General features: G+C 45.7%; 1 protein-coding gene across 1 annotated transcript in view; it reads right to left on the bottom strand.

Moving 5' to 3' along the window:
- The window catches only part of KBTBD2 (kelch repeat and BTB domain containing 2), a 49,095-nt gene extending 32,075 nt beyond the window's left edge, over positions 1–17,020 (bottom strand). The window contains exon 1 of the mRNA XM_073678282.1: positions 16,518–17,020. The gene's annotated coding sequence lies outside the window, so the exon portion shown is untranslated. The remainder of the gene's footprint in view (positions 1–16,517) is intronic.
- Positions 17,021–19,547: the final 2,527 nt, after the last annotated feature.

Genomic DNA, 19,547 nt, shown 5'->3' with positions numbered 1-19,547 from the left:
AGAGTACATTAGGTTTTATTTCTGAACATCTGTCATCTGTAACTAGGGGTGGTGCGAAAGTCCAATGTTCCTAAATTGGAAAATGCCTGTACTAAGATTTCTCAGGGACACTAGCCGCAACTCAGCCAAAGGGGGCTCTCAGCATTAAAGATGCTTATGGAAAGGTTGAATAATTCTGAGACTGCAGAAGGCATTACAAGTATCATTTACTGTGGATTTTGGAGTAAGCACTTACTATATTAGTTGTGTTGAGTATTTAAATAGTTTTCTTTAATGCTATATTGCAAACTGCAGAAATTGTGTAAATGTTACTAATAACCAAGTTTAGGGGGGGGCAGGAAGTTTGATTTTAAAAGGGACTGTCGGCACAGAATGACTGTTTCAACCCAGTATAGGCGCTTGTTGCATTATGGTGTGGCCAATCATTTACAGTACAGACCAAAAGTTTGGACACACCTTCTCATTTAAAGATTTTTCTGTATTTTCATGACTATGAAGATTGTACATTCACACTGAAAGCATCAAAACTATGAATTAACACATGTGGAATTATATAGTTAACAAAAAAGTGTGAAACAACTGAAAATATGTCTTATATTCTAGGTTCTTCAAAGTAGCCACCTTTTGCTTTGATGACTGCTTTGCACACTCTTAGCATTCTCTTGATGAGCTTCAAGAGGTAGTCACCGGAAATAGTCTTCCAACAATCTTGAAGGAGTTCCCAGAGATGCTTAGCACTTGTTGGCCCTTTTGCCTTCATTCTGCGGTCCAGCTCACCCCAAACCATCTGGGTTCAGGTCTGGTGACTGTGGAGGCCAGGTCATCTGGCGTAGTACCCCATCACTCTCCCTCTTGGTCAAATAGCCCTTACACAGCCTGGAGGTGTGTTTGGGGTCATTGTCCTGTTGAAAAATAAATGATGGTCCAACTAAAACGCAAACCGGATGGAATAGCATGCCGCTGCAAGATGCTGTGGTAGCCATGCTGGTTCAGTATGCCTTCAATTTTGAATAAATCCCCAACAGTGTCACAAGCAAAGCACCCCCACACCATCACACCTCCTCCTCCATGCTTCACGGTGGGAACCAGGCATTTAGAGTCCATCCATTCACCTTTTCTGTGTCGTACAAAGACACGGTGGTTGGAACCAAAGATCTCAAATATGGACTCATCAGACCAAAGCACATATTTCCACTGGTCTAATGTCCATTCCTTGTGTTCTTTAGCCCAAACAAGTCTTCTGCTTGTTGCCTGTCATTAGCAGTGGTTTCCTAGCAGTTATTTTACCATGAAGGCCTGCTGCACAAAGTCTCCTCTTAACAGTTGTTGTAGAGATGTGTCTGCTGCTAGAACTCTGTGTGGCATTGACATGGTCTCTAATCTGAGCTGCTGTTAACCTGCGATTTCTGAGGCTGGTGACTCGGATAAACTTATCCTCAGAAGCAGAGGTGACTCTTGGTCTTCCTTTCCTGGGGCGGTCCTCATGTAACCCAGTTTCTTTGTAGCGCTTGATGGTTTTTGCAACTGCACTTGGGGACACTTTCAAAGTTAGCCCAATTTTTCACACTGACTGACCTTCATTTCTTAAAGTACTGATGGCCACTCGTTTTTCTTTACTTAGCTGCTTTTTTCTTGCCATAATACAAATTCTAACAGTCTATTCAGAAGGACTATCAGCTGTGTATCCACCAGACTTCTGCACAACACAACTGATGGTCCCAACCCCATTTATAAGGCAATAAATCCCACTTATTAAACCAGACAGGGCACACCTGTGAAGTGAAAACCATTTCCGGTGACTACCACTTGAAGCTCATCAAGAGAATGCCAAGAGTGTGCAAAGCAGTCATCAAAGCAAAAGGTGGCTACTTTGAAGAACCTACAATATAAGACATATTTTCAGTTGTTTCACACTTTTTTGTTAAGTATATAATTCCACATGTGTTCATAGTTTTGATGCCTTCAGTGTGAATGTACAATTTTCATAGATATGAAAATACAGAAACATTTTTAAATGAGAAGGTGTGTCCAAACTTTTGGCCCGTACTGTATATACACCTTCCCACCTGCTTGCCCTAATATTTTGTATATTTTGGCACAAAAATATTTGTAAAAACTAAGTTAACCAATAAATGCAGCAATGTAAGGCAAAGGTGTATTATCTACTGGCTAGTCTAAGTTTATGTTATCTACTCATTAGAATGGGATCAGCATTTCTGCCCCACATTCTGTTTTCAGGTGTTAATAATATGAAGATAGAAATGCTGTGTGGGAATCCTGGCTGTTGTATAGAGATGTGTAGCTTCAATCATTTGAAACACTTCAAAAGAGTCAAAGCTCAAAGAAGTAAAATTCTGGCATATGACACTATCCGTGTATAAACAGACATGGCACAGCGTCCTTAAACGCCCGCCTAGATCACACCACCCATCTATAGCATAGACATAAGTGGTGTCCTTACATGGCCCCTCATGTCATGCTGCAAGAGAGATGAAGCTTTTAAACGGTATAAAACAATCCATTGAAATGTCAGAGTGGAGACGTAATGCAAGATCTCCTCTCCCACACACAGCTCCATTCTGCTTCCTGGATACATAAAAAGCAAAGTATGGAACTACATGAACCCCACGCCACCCCACCCCCTTACACCTCCAGTCAGCCTAGCCCTTGTCCTGGACTTCAAAAATCAATAGTAGTTTTTAAATTTGCCATGTGTAGAAAAAGATCCTGTTCTATACATCCTGATTAATAAAGTTTGCATGGAATTAAATTCAACCCCAAATCCAAAAAATTGGGATGCTGTGTAAAATGTAAAGAAAACAAGAATTAAATTTGGAAATCTCTTAAAGCCATATTTTGTTCACCTAGAACACAGATCAGAAGCTAAAATGGAGACATTTTTACATTTCGTTCGAAAATATTAACTCATTTAGAAATTGATGGCAACAACAAATCTCATAAAAAGTTGGGACAGGGCCATATCTACCATTGTGCAGTATGTCCTCTTTTTACAACAAGCTGTTAACATCTCAAAATTGAAGAGTCCAATTTCTGGAGTTTTGGAAGAGAAAAGTTGTCCCATTCTTGTCTGATGTAGGATTCTAGCTAGTCAACAGTCCTTCTTTACCGGATTTTTTTTTTTATTTTTTTATTCTTAATGCGCCAAAGTCCTTCTATTCTCTGAAATAGACACTGTCTGGATGGAAGCATATGTTGTTCTAACACCTCTATGTAATGCTCAGCTTTGATAGTGCTTTTCAAGGTGGGTAAGCTGTCCATGCCATAGGCACTAATCCAACCCCATACCAGAAAACTTTGGACTGAACTATGCACTGATAAGCTGAATGGCCTCTTCCTCTTGAGCAGAGCTGTGGAGTCGGTAAGCCGAACCTTCGACTACGACTACTCAATTTCTGTGTGACACCGACTCCACGACTCGGACTTCCTCATACATGGCTCATGTTTAAGTGATAAATTTACTGTAGCACAGATTCATCTCAGCTAAAAGTCTAGACCCTTAGATCAGGAATAGGACAGACATTTTATAGGACATTTCATAACTTTCCCAAATTCTTATGGAAACATTTCCAGCACATCCTGCATTGAACTACTCAACCCAATTTATTATAGATTTTAGGAGTAGGTCCATTTTATACCAACTCTGACTCCACAGCCCTGCTCTTGAGACCGGAGGTGTCCATAAAGAATTTCAAATTTTGCCTCATCTGACCACAGAACATTTTTCCATTTTGTCTCCGCACATTTTAAATGAGCTTTGGCCCAGAGAAGACGGCAGGTTTTCTGGATTGTATTGATATATGGCTTATTTTTTGCATGATTGAGTATTAACTTGCATTTGTGAATTGCAGGGTTAACTGTGTTCACAGACAATGATTTCTGGAAGTATTCCTGAGCTCATGCAGAGAGTTGCACCACTCAATTGCGCCCATTTTTAAAACAGTGCCACCTGAGGACCCATAGATCATGAGCATCCAGTATTGACCATCAGCCTTGTCTCTTGTCCACATGGATTTCTCCAGAATCTCTTGATGATATTATGTACTTTAGATGGTGGAATATTCAAAATTTTTGCAATTTTACTTTGAGGAACATTTGTTCTAAAATTGTTCCATAATTTTTACATAGTTATTCACAGATTGGTGAATCTCTGACCATCTTTGCTTCTGAGACTCTGCCTCTCTAACATTCCCTTAATACACAGTCATGCGACTTACTTGAAAAGCGGTTTTTCATTGGCACCACTTTTCCAGCAACTTTTTTTTTTTAGATGTTTTGCTGTCATCAATTTCTAAAGGAGTTATTTTTTCCATTTCATTTGAAAAAATTAAGTAACTTTCAGCTTCTGATATGTGTTCTATGTACTGCATAAGATATGGCTAGAAGAGATTTCTAATTGTTACATTCTTGTTTTCTTTACATTTTACAGAGCGTTCCAACTTTTTTTTTTAGGATTGAGGTTGTGTATCAGGATCATCCTTTGTATTTAATATAAAATAGTGCACATAAGCGTGCAGTCACAAAGTAATTTAATACATAAGGTTTAGTTGCAGTTTAGGGTTACAACAGAAAAGGCCCATATTATATGAACGACAGGCTGTAAATGTTGAGATCCTGCAAAAGCTGTGTTTCTATTGTATCTAGGATATACTGTATGTGCCAAAGATTTAGCAGTGGATCTTAGGCAGCGTCTGCGCACTCAGCCGAAGGTCTATGCCGTAATAAGCTTCTGGATATACATTATGTTGCCATAGTCCCCCTTTCACCAGACAAAAGATCATCCTTCTGGCCTCCATCTGAGCACAATTTATTTAGCAGTCTGTACTATATGGAGACCACCACAAAAATAAGTCCCAGCTCCAGTCCTCAAAGCCCAGCAACAGATAATGTTCTCAGGATTTTCTTAGTCTTGCACAGGTGATAAATCCATCAACTGTGCAATACTAAATCCTGAAAACATGATCTGTTCATTGGCCCTGAGGACTGGCATTGGGGGGCCCTGAGGACTGGCGTTGGTGAACATGGACTTACGGATTGGTCTTCTTTCCTGTAAAAAAATATCATGTTTAACTTTCAAACCCTTGATTTTCTGCAATATATTTGTCTCCATTTAGCTGCATAAATATCAGAACGTTCTCATTTGGAGTACAGATGATGGCAGTGAAAGTTTTAGCTCATGACCTGTGTCTCACTAAGATCTCATTCAGACGTCAGTTTGTCTTCTACGAGTTCTCTCTGTGGTTTTCGCGGATAAAACTAGTACCTATTGTAGTTTATGTAGCTGTTCATATGCGTGTGTACTTTTGTAGACCGAGTGAGGGGTCCACACAAAATCACGGAGAGATGTCTGATTTTGATCCAAGTATCGGATTAAACTTGCCAATAAAAGTTTATGGGTCCGTGCAAAATATTGGATAGCACTTAAATTCCATCTGAGTGCTGTCCATTTTTCATGGACTGTTTGATAGGAGAAACCTCCATCAGTTTTATCCAAGAAAAGCGTATGAAACACACTGACAAAACTGATGACACGCCTATCAAAACACTGATGAAACAGACCAATTTTTTTTTGCGTACGAGACAAATCACAGACATCTAAAGGAACCCCAACTGATGATAAGCGGTTGCAGGAGAACATTCTGATTAGCAAGACACTCAGAGGAGAAGACCCTTTTACTGCAAGCATCAGTACTCCAAATAAGTACATTCTGAAGATAGGCAAATAGACTGGGAAAAAGCAGGGGTTGGAGAGTCACTTTTTTTTTTTTTTTTTCCTTTAACAGGAATGACAACAAATCCCCCTAAAGTGATTTGCAAAATGTCATAACTTTCCATTTTGGAGAAAATTATTTGAAAATAAAATATATCAGTTTAGTTACCCTTTAATAAAGTCATACAATCCTATTTATGTCAGCATTTAGGCTATGTGCCCACAATGCAGAAATGCTCAGGATTTTTCCTGAGCGTTTCTGCATCTCCCTGGCAGAAAAAATGCATGTGGATTGTACATGCGTTTTTCCTGCCAGGGACATGCGGATGTGAAGAGTTCTTCACTTGCATTTCCGCATGCGGGTTGTCTAGCACTTTCCAAGAGATTTTAGCATCACTTGGAAAGTGCTTGACAACTTGGTCACACTATATAAATCCATGTAACCGGCATGGATTTATATACTGTGACCTAAAGAATGGTTAAAAATAACAAAAATAATATTATATTTACCTTCTGATGGCCCCCGCAGTCTTGCTTCGCTCCGTCCTGGCTGCTGGCAGCTCACGGTACACTACACTGAAGGACCTGCCGTCACATGACTAAATGATGTCAGCGCAGGTCCTTTAGTCCACCGCGATCTGCCGGCATGGGAGGACGAGCGCAGCGGAGGCTATCAGAAGGTAAATATAACATTTAATTTTTCTTTTTCTTTTTTTACAGGGTCTATGGTACCCGGGTCTGGAGGAGAGTCTCCTGTCCTCCGCACATTGAATAGCGTGGAATGCGCATCTACATATGCAGTGTGTAGCACAATCCATGCGTTCCAAAGCAAGGTCAATGGCGGCGAAAACGCAGCACTTCTGCAAAATAATTGGGTTTTTTTCCGCAATGATAATCCGCAGCTGAAATTTCCGCAGCATGTGCACAGCACATGTGGATTATCATTGGGGGACATGGCAGGCCTTCTACCAAGCGTTTAAGCATTTCTGCAGCGCTTTTGCCGCTGCGGAAACGCTTAAAAAATGCATTGTGGGCACACAGCCATAGGCTATATTTATTTCTTCACTATGTTCATTTTATCAGCTGAAAAGACTCTTGACATTCATTTTTCTTCCTAATATAGAGGATGGACTTCTGCTCTCCTCTATACAGAGGCATGGAGTAATGAACATACAGCTGGTGAAATAAGTATTCAACACGTCAGCAATTTTCTAAGTAAATATATTTCTAGAGGTGCTATTGATATGAAATTCACACCAGGTGTCGGTAACAACCCGTCCAATCCACATAGGCAAAGAGATCAAACCATAGAAGTCCATACATTATGTGCAATAACAAGGCATAACACAAGGTAAAAAAAAAGTATTGCACACATGAAGAAAGAGGTGCAAAAAGCCATGGAAAGTCATGACACCAGCTTAAAGAAGATGTCCATAGCTTATTATCCCCCCCGGGGCCCATAAGTGTTTTTGTAATTACCTTGCGTTGCAGTTACTGCCTGTGAGCAGCGCTATCGCGGGCCACTCACAGGCATCAGGTGACCCACCACTGATGTCACGTCAAGTGAGGTGTGACCCGCCACTAATTTCACGTCAAGTGAGGTGTGACATCAGTGAGGTGTGACATCAGTGACGCGGTCCCTGCGGTGGATGCTGGGTTGTGGGCGGGGTTACCCCGCGCATCACACCCGGCATCCTCCACGCGCTTTCCCAATGAATGGGGAGAGGGAGAGCGTGCGGTGGATGCCGGATATGACGCGCGGGGTGACCACGCCCGCAGCCCATCACTCACCGTGGAACACAGAAGTATTCCCTGGCTGCAGCGGGAACTTGACGTGACAACAGCGGATGTCAGAGCCGACTGCAGCCGGGGGTCATGTGATGCCTGTGAGCGGCCAGTGATAGCGCGGCTCACAGGCAGTAACTGCAATGCAAGGTATTTACAAAAACCCTTATGGGCCCTGGGGGGAATACATTAGGGGATAAAAAAAAGTAGTGGACAACCCTTTCAAATCTATCAGTAATTAGAAAGCAATCCTGCCAATTAGTGAAAAATAATATCAGCTGGTTCAACAGATGACCCACCTTTTTATAGGCTATTACCAACATGCCACACAAAAAAGATCTCATAATGGGTAAATCCAGTGAGCTGTCTCAAGACGTTCGCAGCCTTATTATTGCAAAACATACTGATGGCATTGGTTACAGAAGAATTTCAGTGAGCTCTGTTGGGGCCATAATCTGGAAGTGGAAAGCACATAATTTCACTATAAATCGGCCACGACCAGGTGTTTCCCACAAGATTCCAGACATAGTATTGAAAAGAATTATCAGAAGAGTTGTCCAAGAGCCAAGTACCACTTGATGAGAGCTACAAAAGACCTGGTAGCTGCAGTTACAATCGTTTCAAAGAAAACTAAGTAATGCACCCAACCTCCATTGCCTGTATGCATGCTTTTCTTAGGTGTGCTCATCACTAGTGTATTGATTTTCCTCTGGTTATGTATGCATGCTCACCAGACAAGACTCCATTGCTTAACAAAAAGAATGTTCAAGAGTATTTAAAGTTTTCTCATCAACATTTAGGGTATGTGCACACGATGCAGAAATGAAGCAGAAAATTTCTGCATCATTTCTGCATCTCCCTGGCAGAAAAAACGCATGCAGATTGTGCATGCGTTTTTCCTGCAGAATACATGCAGATTCACATGCGTTTCCGCATGCAGATTGACAAGCGCTTTCCAGGCGATGTTAGCATCACCTGGAAAGTGCTTGATAACTAGGTCACACTATATAAATCCATGCAAACAGCATGGATTTATACAGTGTGAACCGAGAGAGTGTATATACTTACCTCCGATGGCCTGCGCTGTCCTGCTCAATCTGTTCTCCCTCGCCGGCAACTTTGAATTGAAAGACCTGCCGACGTCAGCGTCACGTGACCCGTCACATGACTCTGACGTCACCGCAGGTCCTACAACTCACTGCAAGTGCCGGGAACCAAGCGGGAGCGCTGCGCGGGCCGACAGATGGTAAGAATACATTTATTTTTTATTTTATTCTTCTTTTACAGCTTTTTTAATGGTACCTGGGTGTGGATGAGACTCTCCTCTCCTCTACACCCGGGTACCATCCGCACATTAGAACCCACCAATTACGCAAGTACAAATGCTGTCTTGCGGAATTGGCGCGTTCTAATGCAAGTCAATGGCGGCGAAATCGCCGCGTTTCCGCAAAATTAATTGACATGCTGCGGATTTTTGACCGCAGCGTTAACGCTGCGGAAAAATCCGCATCATGGGCACAGCACATGCGGATTTCCATTGGGGAACATTGCTTCCCTTCTACCATGCGTTTTTCATGCGTTTCCGCGGCGTTTACGCAACTGCAAAAACGCCGCGGAAACGCATGAAATACGCATCGTGTGAACTCAGCCTTAGACAAGCCTGTGAAATACTGGGAGAATATAGTCTGGTTGGATGAGACCAGAATTGAATTATTTGGATGCCATAATGCACACCGTGTTTGGAGGCCAAAATGCACGGCATATCACCCCAAAAACACCATAACAGTGAAGTTTGGACATGTGAACATCATGCTGTGGGGCTGTTTTTCAGCATACAGCACTGGCAAATTTCATATAATTGAAGAAAGGATGATGAATGGACCAATGTACAGAGACACTCTTGATAAAAATACACATGCTGCCATCTACCAGGCTAGTGAAGATGAAACAAAAGTGGACATTTCAGCAAGACAATGATCCCAAACACACAGTCAAGGAAACTTTCAATTGGTTTCAGAGAAATAAAATAAAGCTGCTAGAATGGGCCAGCCAATCACCTGACCTAAATCCAATCGAAAAATTTATGGAAGGAACTAAAGTTCAGAGTTCATAGAATGAGCTCACGGGACCTTCAGGATTTGAAGAGTGCTTGTGATGAATAATGGGACAAAATACAGTAACACCTGAGCAATGCATGCGACTAGTTTCTTAATACAGGATGCGTCTTAAATCTATCACCAACAAAGGCTTTTGTATGAAGTATTAAATGAATCTCAGTAAGAGTGTTCAATACTTTTTCCCTGTGTCTTCTCATTATTACACAAAATGTAATTTATGGACATTGATGGTTTGATTTATTTGCCTGTCTGGATTGAAAGGGTTGTTACAGACATCTCGTGAGAATTTCATGGCAATATTAAATTTCGATACCTATTTACTTACAAAATAGGTGACATGTTCAATACTTAATTGACCCACTGCATATCACGCACAGTATTTTTACAATGGGAACCTATAGGTGATGCAGTGACAGACATTCCATGGAAACATCCAAAGTATTTGATTATCTGTGAAATCAGATTACTGATTAAAACAAGATATCCATCTATGGACTGGATAATACCCAAGATTCATGTAGACCATGTGCCAAGGAATCTGTGTAGCTAGAAGTGGGCTCGCCACATAGTCCAACGCCTCACATACCCACACTGGAGCACAGGCTGGTGGTGAAACTACACTAGATTCATACAGAAATCCAGGCATGAAAAGTACTGTGTGGTGACAGTCGCTAAAAGCTGTCAATGTCTATAGGCAATGTGTCAGATAACTACTTTACATGAAATATCACCCTCTATTCTACTCTCTGCATTAATAGAACTCATGGTATAGTGATCATTGCATAGATCATTAGGCATATATTTTACCAGTATATGCCACCAATAAGATGAATGGAGTGTCAACAGCACGCACCGCCAGTAGCTGACTGAGGATACGAAGCCACCTCAGTGAGCACCACATCCTCTACATTGTTAACCCAACACACTGTCCCCGATTCACCAAGACTAGCATTTTGTATGCCAATCTTGATGATGTGTCCGCTGGAGTAAGATGAGCCAAATTCATTAAAGGGGTTGTCTGAAGCTAGGCAAATTTCATACTACATGCAAGCTATTTCATGTAATGATCTAACCACTTTTTTCCAATCTACTTCAATCTAAAATTCTATACCGTTCCCTCTCTGCGCTAACTCTGCGTTTTCTTTCATCCTTCACCACTACAGAAACAGGACGTCCTCAGGGGATGGTAGTGACAGAAGCTGTGGTAAGTAACGACGGAAAAGGAAGCAGCGGGAATGGCAGCAACCCCAGTGCAGCCTGGGAGACGCACACCAACCGTCATCAGAAGAAAAAAAAATAAAGAAAACCAGACAGGAACTTAAAGGAGAGAGGGAGGGGTAGAGAATTTTGAATTGAAGTATCATACATTAGAAAATGTAAAGATTATTAAATAGAAATACAGCATGAAATTCACTTCATTTTGGGCAACCACTTTAAGGCCTCATTCACATGATTTTCTCATACATAAAACATGAAAAGTTGTTCATTAGTGCTTTTCACATGAATAAAATGAATAAATTGCAAATCATCTCCTATATATTATAGTGTTAATTGCGGAATACCAGCAGACACAGGCATCTGTGGGCCATCAATGATTTTCATGGACTCAGACTTGTATGGGTAATGATCCGTGATTCCGATCAAAATCAAATAGCAAATGTCTGATTTTTATTTATTATTGTAATGGGTACATATGATATCCATGAAAACCAAGACTAAAATACGTAATTCATGGACGTCTGAGTGAAGACTAAGAGGCATGTGCCTGTTGAAGAATTTGGTACATCTTTCATCTGCAGTGTAGTACAGCAAGAAACGTACACTAGTCAGGAAACTAACATACAGTTGCATCGTAATTTAAGCTAATTTTGTACATAAATTATTTGTTAACTGTGCTTGGCCCAGGCGAACTGCACACACTAATCCAAGTGTCCCGATTCCACCACTCAGTGTCTTGGAGGCAGTGACTGACAGCTCAGTCGTCCGAGCTAGTGCAGGAGCGTGCTGAGCTGTCGCTATTTTGATAGACAGCTTGGCTGTCGAGTCTGGGACTGGGAGGTGCTGAGCTTCCTTCAGCTGTTCCCCGTTCATAGTGATTACTCAGCTACTTAACCAAGCTGTCTGTTCCAGATAGCTGCCAGTCGTAGCCTTCAGCTGTGTGTGGCTTTTCCTCTGTGCATTGTTCTCAGCATTCTGATATTTTGTTGCTGGACCCTGGATTTTCCTATTGAATACCCATTTATATTACCCCTTTTGTCTTGACGCACTTGGACCGTGACCTGACTATGTCTTTTTCCTTATCTCTTTGAATATTACGAGCCCTCTCTGTATCTGACCCCGGACCTAGACTACCCAGCCTCACAGCTTGTCCATGAGTAGTGACTAGAGTCACATCAAGATGTTGGAGGATCTGGCCGGGACGAGAGTAAACACCAAAAATTGCTAAATTTTACTACTAGTTGCCCAAAAATTGTGACATTTTAAGTGCTTTTATGCTAGAAAACTGGGGTAAAACTGATGTATTGGCCACGTGCCTTGCGTTTTTTAGAATGTGTTTTATATTCCAGTCCTATTCATTTTAATGACACTTTGCAACAGTGAGCAATATTACCAGGCATGTGAAGATACATCTCCATTCCCAATGGCTATAAACTGGGAAAATTGATAAATCAGGGTATTCTTGGGGTGGAACCAGGCAGAAACTACCATACATTTATAAAAGGCCTATACACAAAAGGATTTACAGTCATAGGTAGACAAAAAGAGTATGTTTTATTAGATACATTACAAAAAGTCATCAAGATTAAAAATAAAATCAGATGATTGCACAGAGGAAGGCGACATAACATGCAGAGGAGATGAAGCACTGTAAATGTAAGAATATATTATCCACTAGTAATAGATATGTGGTAATAAAGGCAAGTATGCCGATACCTGTAACAAGCACCAAGTGATTCGGCACAGTAATACAGTGTAGCAGACAGTGTAAAAAAAAGCCAGAACCAAGTGAGCAAAGGGGTATAGAAAGGTAAGATGCCTGGATTCATCTCCTCCCGCTAATATGGCGCTATCCTTCATCAGGCTGGAAGTGCCATTACAATGTGTATGAACTGACTTATAATAATCCATGATAAATTGGCACTTCCAGTATGGCTGCAATTCTGTTTTTATCATACACTGATGACATAGCTTATTAATTGGCCTTTAGCCAGGGCTACAATGCGACACTGGTTATGCAATAGGATATCGCAGTAAAATGCAGCCATCTTCATATCTAAAGAATAGCAAAGAGCTCGCATTACACCCCCCCGACCTGCAGCCGCATCATGGCTGTCATAGGAAAAACAAGCGACATACTCTTGTGACTCCCATGCGAACAGTCTAACCAGTCACACAACACACATGCCCTATGGAAGAAAAACAGGTCCTTCAGTCCACCGCAATCTGCCGGCAAGTGAAGACAAGGAGAGCAGGGGCCATCAGAAGGTAAATATAGTATTTATTTTATTCTTTTTTTTTTTTACAGGTTCTATGGTCCCGGGTCCGGAGGAGAGTCTCCTCTCCTCCAGACCTGGGTACCATCCGCACATTGAAACGCATGGATTCCGCATGTACATATACAGTGATGCGGAATCCAAGCGATTCAGTGCAAGTCAATGGCGGCGAAAACGATGCGCTTCCGCAAAATAATTGGTAGTGCTGCACATTTTTCCGCAATGATAATCCGCAGCGGAAATTTCCTCAGCATGTGCACAGCACGTGCGGATTATCATTGGGAAACATGGCAGGCCTTCCACCATGCGTTTTTTTAAGCGTTTCAGCAGCGGAATTGCCGCTTAAAAAAAGCATCGTGGGCACACAGCCTCAATGTTTTCTTTCAACTGCCAGAGTGTTTCTGAGAAAGCATAACTGGCTGCAGTCCTCCATACAAGCTCCGATTCTTGGTGCCTATGAATCAAGTGACAGGACCTCTTTAAGACCCCCCCATGCACAGATAAGTGTCAGCCGACTATCTATCTGATGTGCATGGGGGGCCTCCTGACTCTCCTTGACAAGTTACGCAGGGGGAGATGAGGATCGGGTAGTTACAACGCAATCGGCTGATCCTCTTGTTCTGTGTGCAGATGGATGGCTGCCAGATGATTCTGAGAATGGCTTACCCCTCTCTCCCCATAGAGAACATAAGAATGCTTGGCATAAGAAAGTTACATCACACAAATGATAAAAACGGTATCAAATCTGTATGACCAGCCTCACAAAACCTCACAGAAAGCAGCCAGCGAGGAATTCGCTGGGAGCCAGACGTCCGGTGTATTCCTGATATGTGACTCCCCTCCCCCCCGTCACTGATTAATACATTCTCCTTACAGCAATAGGGAGGACCCGTCAATTAATGACGGGTGGGCGGAGGGTCCTCAACGCTCCAAACTTTAGCATATCAACTCTAAAAATACTGGATATTAAACACATTCGCACTAGGCTGCTGACATCACATACCAGGCAGAAATTATGTAGTCTTAAAGGGGCAGCGTAACTAAGTGCCCCCTTTATCCATGGCCCTAATAGCATGCTGGGATGGATTATTTGTAACCGGACAATACCTTTCCATCTGGTCTATAACATAATGGGTGGGTTATGCCAGGTGGTACATGGGTGAGGGACCCAGGGGGCTCTCTCTGATGTGCATCCTTGCCCCCTCGGGCTATGCACTGGGCAGAACACCAGCTTTGCACCTCTTGGACGGTGGTTATAACTTGTCATGTAGACATGAAATAGGGGATGGTGGACACTTGTGAGACCTCCCATGTTAATGGGGGAGACCTGCCGCACTCCAGGGACCACTGATCGGCCTGTATGACATCACACCATTGACAGTGACGCAAAAAAAGCCTTACACAAATACACAGGAGAACTCATCCACTGCCTCAGCGCGTCGCCAGCACACCGTGGCCAGGAGGCAGCCGGCACTACTAGCACACCGTGGCCAGGAGGCAGCCGGCACTACTAGCACACCGTGGCCAGGAGGCAGCCGGCACTACTAGCACACCGTGGCCAGGAGGCAGCCGGCACTACTAGCACACCGTGGCCAGGAGGCAGCCGGCACTACTAGCACACCGTGGCCAGGAGGCAGCCGGCACTACTAGCACACCGTGGCCAGGAGGCAGCCGGCACTACTAGCACACCGTGGCCAGGAGGCAGCCGGCACTACTAGCACACCGTGGCCAGGAGGCAGCCGGCACTACTAGCACACCGTGGCCAGGAGGCAGCCGGCACTACTAGCACACCGTGGCCAGGAGGCAGCCGGCACTACTAGCACACCGTGGCCAGGAGGCAGCCGGCACTACTAGCACACCGTGGCCAGGAGGCAGCCGGCACTACTAGCACACCGTGGCCAGGAGGCAGCCGGCACTACTAGCACACCGTGGCCAGGAGGCAGCCGGCACTACTAGCACACCGTGGCCAGGAGGCAGCCGGCACTACTAGCACACCGTGGCCAGGAGGCAGCCGGCACTACTAGCACACCGTGGCCAGGAGGCAGCCGGCACTACTAGCACACCGTGGCCAGGAGGCAGCCGGCACTACTAGCACACCGTGGCCAGGAGGCAGCCGGCACTACTAGCACACCGTGGCCAGGAGGCAGCCGGCACTACTAGCACACCGTGGCCAGGAGGCAGCCGGCACTACTAGCACACCGTGGCCAGGAGGCAGCCGGCACTACTAGCACACCGTGGCCAGGAGGCAGCCGGCACTACTAGCACACCGTGGCCAGGAGGCAGCCGGCACTACTAGCACACCGTGGCCAGGAGGCAGCCGGCACTACTAGCACACCGTGGCCAGGAGGCAGCCGGCACTACTAGCACACCGTGGCCAGGAGGCAGCCGGCACTACTAGCACACCGTGGCCAGGAGGCAGCCGGCACTACTAGCACACCGTGGCCAGGAGGCAGCCGGCACTACTAGCACACCGTGGCCAGGAGGCAGCCGGCACTACTAGCACACCGTGGCCAGGAGGCAGCCGGCACTACTAGCACACCGTGGCCAGGAGGCAGCCGGCACTACTAGCACACCGTGGCCAGGAGGCAGCCGGCACTACTAGCACACCGTGGCCAGGAGGCAGCCGGCACTACTAGCACACCGTGGCCAGGAGGCAGCCGGCACTACTAGCACACCGTGGCCAGGAGGCAGCCGGCACTACTAGCACACCGTGGCCAGGAGGCAGCCGGCACTACTAGCACACCGTGGCCAGGAGGCAGCCGGCACTACTAGCACACCGTGGCCAGGAGGCAGCCGGCACTACTAGCACACCGTGGCCAGGAGGCAGCCGGCACTACTAGCACACCGTGGCCAGGAGGCAGCCGGCACTACTAGCACACCGTGGCCAGGAGGCAGCCGGCACTACTAGCACACCGTGGCCAGGAGGCAGCCGGCACTACTAGCACACCGTGGCCAGGAGGCAGCCGGCACTACTAGCACACCGTGGCCAGGAGGCAGCCGGCACTACTAGCACACCGTGGCCAGGAGGCAGCCGGCACTACTAGCACACCGTGGCCAGGAGGCAGCCGGCACTACTAGCACACCGTGAGGAGGCAGCCGGCACTACTAGCACACCGTGAGGAGGCAGCCGGCACTACTAGCACACCGTGAGGAGGCAGCCGGCACTACTAGCACACCGTGAGGAGGCAGCCGGCATTACTAGCACACTGTGAGGAGGCAGTCTTGTACTCAGCTCCTGGAGCACAGCGTGGACCCCTGCTACCTATCCCGCCGGTATAATGTGTGATCTGGGGAGACCGCAGCTGTGTATCATACCCCGATACCCCCAGCTGATGCCCTGCGATCACCAGAGAAGCACAGCTCGCCGCAGCCACTGATGATGATGATACTCACCGGGTGCTGGCGGCGCTGCGCTCACGTCCTGACACTTCCCCGGCGCTCTGTCTCTTTTCCTCTTCCTTCCGGGTGTGACCTCGCTGTGCCGTTGTTGCCACCGCCGCCCCCTTCCACCAACCAGCGCTGCGTGAGAGAGGAAGAGAGCAGACAAACACCGAGGCGGAGAAAGCAGGAAGGCGGTGGTGCAATTTTGGGACTATTTTGTGAATTTTCAATAAAGTTTTCGCAGAATAAAATAAAAAAAAAAAAATCGGAAGAAGCTTTCGGAAGTGCGCAAGAGCGTCTGCAGCCAGTGATTGATGATGGCCCCGGACTCAGCCACGCCCACTGATTGCTGCGTGTGGCACCTCTCATTTCAGAGCTGCAGTGCTGCGGCGGACATATTTGATTAGGGGACGTCCCCGTGCGTTTTTAAGCGTACAAGGCATTGTGCTAACGTCGTGCTCCAGGGCAACGCCGGCACACTCATACAGTACACAGCCGACTTCCCTCAGCGGCCACTAGAGCGCGGTAATAGCGCCTACACTAAAATGGCGCCAGTAGTGACTGGGCGGGGACACCGCAGCGTCATCTCTGGTGTGTGGAAGTAATGGAGTGCTGCGCTCGTGACGTCACGACATTCCGAGCGTCGTCCCCTCAGCTCCTCCAGGCTTTGTTTTGACGTCATTTCATGAGCACGTGATTGGCAACAGCCGCCCCCTCCTCCTCCCGCGTGTGGAGGGTTCTAGCCCAGTGCATGAGTCATCGGGAATACTCAGCGCTGTACCTCTGCTGGCTTTGTTCTGGGGTCCTGCACTGAATTGTGGGCTGCAGTCCTCGCTGAAGGTGGCGTTAGTCAGGGGCCTCACGGTGTCTCAGTGGTTAGCACTGCAGCCTTGCAGCTCTGTGGTCCTGGGTTCAAATGCCACCAAGGACAACATCTGCAAGGAGTTTGTATGTTCTCCCTGTGTTTGCATGGGTTTCCTCCCACACTCCAAAGACATACTGGAAAGGAATGTAGATTGTGAGCCCCAATGAGGACAGTGCCGATTAAAGTCTGTATTTAATTGTAAAGCGCTGCAGAATATGTTGGCACTATATAAATAAAAAGATTATTTATAGGGGCAAACATAATACAGGGCTCCCATGCAAGAACAGTAAATGGCCCCTTTTGCAGTCCAATGATGTGTCTATGACAGAAGCTGCTTAAGGCTGCGTGCCCACGTTGCGGATTAAAAGCGTTTTTTATGCGGAATTTCCGCAGCGGAAACGCTTGTAAAACTCTTAGTAATCCGCCTCCCATGGTCCCCAATGAGAATCCGCAAGTTCTATGCCCACGCTGTGGATTTTTCCGCAGCGTTTATGCTGCGTTCAAAAATCTGCAGCATGTTCATTAATTTTGCGTTTCCGCAAGCGGAATTGCCTTATTCAATGCATGAAAAAACGCAAGGCAATTCCGCATGTCGAAAACGCGCGAAAAACGCTTGCGGAATTCCGCATGCGTTTTTCCGGGAGAGGACTTGCAGAAATGAAGCAGAAATTTTCTGCTTCATTTCTGCAACGTGGCCCCCTTACCTCTTGGGCCCCTGGGTGGATACACCAATGATATGTCCACCCCTGGAGCCTTTTATTTCTCACGCATTCATCGAAGACATACCTTATAGCATTGGTGGCAATAATACAGATGACCACCCCACCTACCCACCCAAAATGAGTCCTAGACTAATTGAGCAGAATATAGAGCGACATATGAATAAAGAATGAATAAGAATAAAGGAAAAGTAGATATAGAAGGTTTAAGTGGAAGTAAAAAAGCAACACTTAAATGGTATTACCGATTCCATATTGACATGATCGAGGTATCACAGGACTGCTGACTGAGCACTGCAGATCCGACCACTGGACCCCAGCGATCCCGAGATCAGAGCCCTGGACACCATACTCTGCAGAGCCCTGGAGTGGAGGTGCGCATACTCGATTTCCACTCATTGTCTATGGGACTGTAGAGGTGGCTGTGGTCGCAGCGATCAGTAAATCATCATTTAGCGGATAAAGGTCTTTTATCCTTTGTTTTCTTTTTGTCTTTCCATCCACATAGACGTGTGATGGCTTGTTTTTGTGCTGAACAAGTTGTACTTTTGAATGACACCATTCATTTTACCATTTTTTTTGGAAGTGCATTGAGCTGTAGGGTGCATTGCTGGAAAAGGGGGGGAAAAAACGAAAAACAACTCTTTAAATCTCTTAGTTTGCGAGTGTGATCGGAGCATACGTGCGAACGAAAGTAAGTGTGTGACTTGTGATTCAGTGACTTTGGATTCAGGGAGTTTGGAAGGGAGGACTTTGGACTGAATTGCTGTCTGTATTTTATTAATTCTTTACTTTTCTTTTTACTTAACATTCTGTCTATTGCAATCCCCATTAGGAAATGAGCTCCATTATTGACAATGCTATCCAGTGTACATCTTGCCACATGTATGCATTCCTTGAACAGCCGGTCGGGGTGGCTTACTGCTGTGCGAGATGTGTGCACGTTGTGCGTTTGTAAGCCCAGGTACTGGATCTAAATGAGCAGCTGGCAACACTGAGATCCATTGACAATATGGAAAGGAGTCTGCTGCTCACTGAGCAGCACCTCACTGGGGTAGATGTGGGGGAGGGTGGTAGTCGGGAGCTGCAGGACAGTGAGGCCGTTAGTTGGGTGACAGTTAGAAGGGGGGGTAGAGGGAAGAGTGCCAGGGAGGCTAGTCCTGATCTGGCACACGCCAATAAATTTGCAAAGTTGGCAGATGAGGGGAGTGACGGTACAGGGGTAGCACTGCTGCAGCAAGGCATGTCCCCTGAAAGCCGGAGGAGTGTCAGCTCCAGTAAAGAGGGAAATAGGAGAGCAGGGCAGGCCAGGCAGGTGCTGGTAGTGGGGGACTCAATTATTAGAGGAACAGATAGGGCAATCTGTCACAAAGACAGGGATCGTCGAACAGTGTGCTGCCTACCTGGCGCTCGAGTCTGGCACATCGCTGATCGGGTTGACAGATTACTGGGAGGGGC

Source organism: Phyllobates terribilis, unplaced genomic scaffold, assembly GCF_046119375.1.
Source record: "Phyllobates terribilis strain yellow unplaced genomic scaffold, ASM4611937v1 Scaffold_4__5_contigs__length_816908805, whole genome shotgun sequence".
Lineage (NCBI taxonomy): Eukaryota > Metazoa > Chordata > Amphibia > Anura > Dendrobatidae > Phyllobates > Phyllobates terribilis.
The sequence above is the reverse complement of the archived record's forward strand: the minus strand, read 5'-3'. Positions and strand labels throughout refer to the sequence as shown.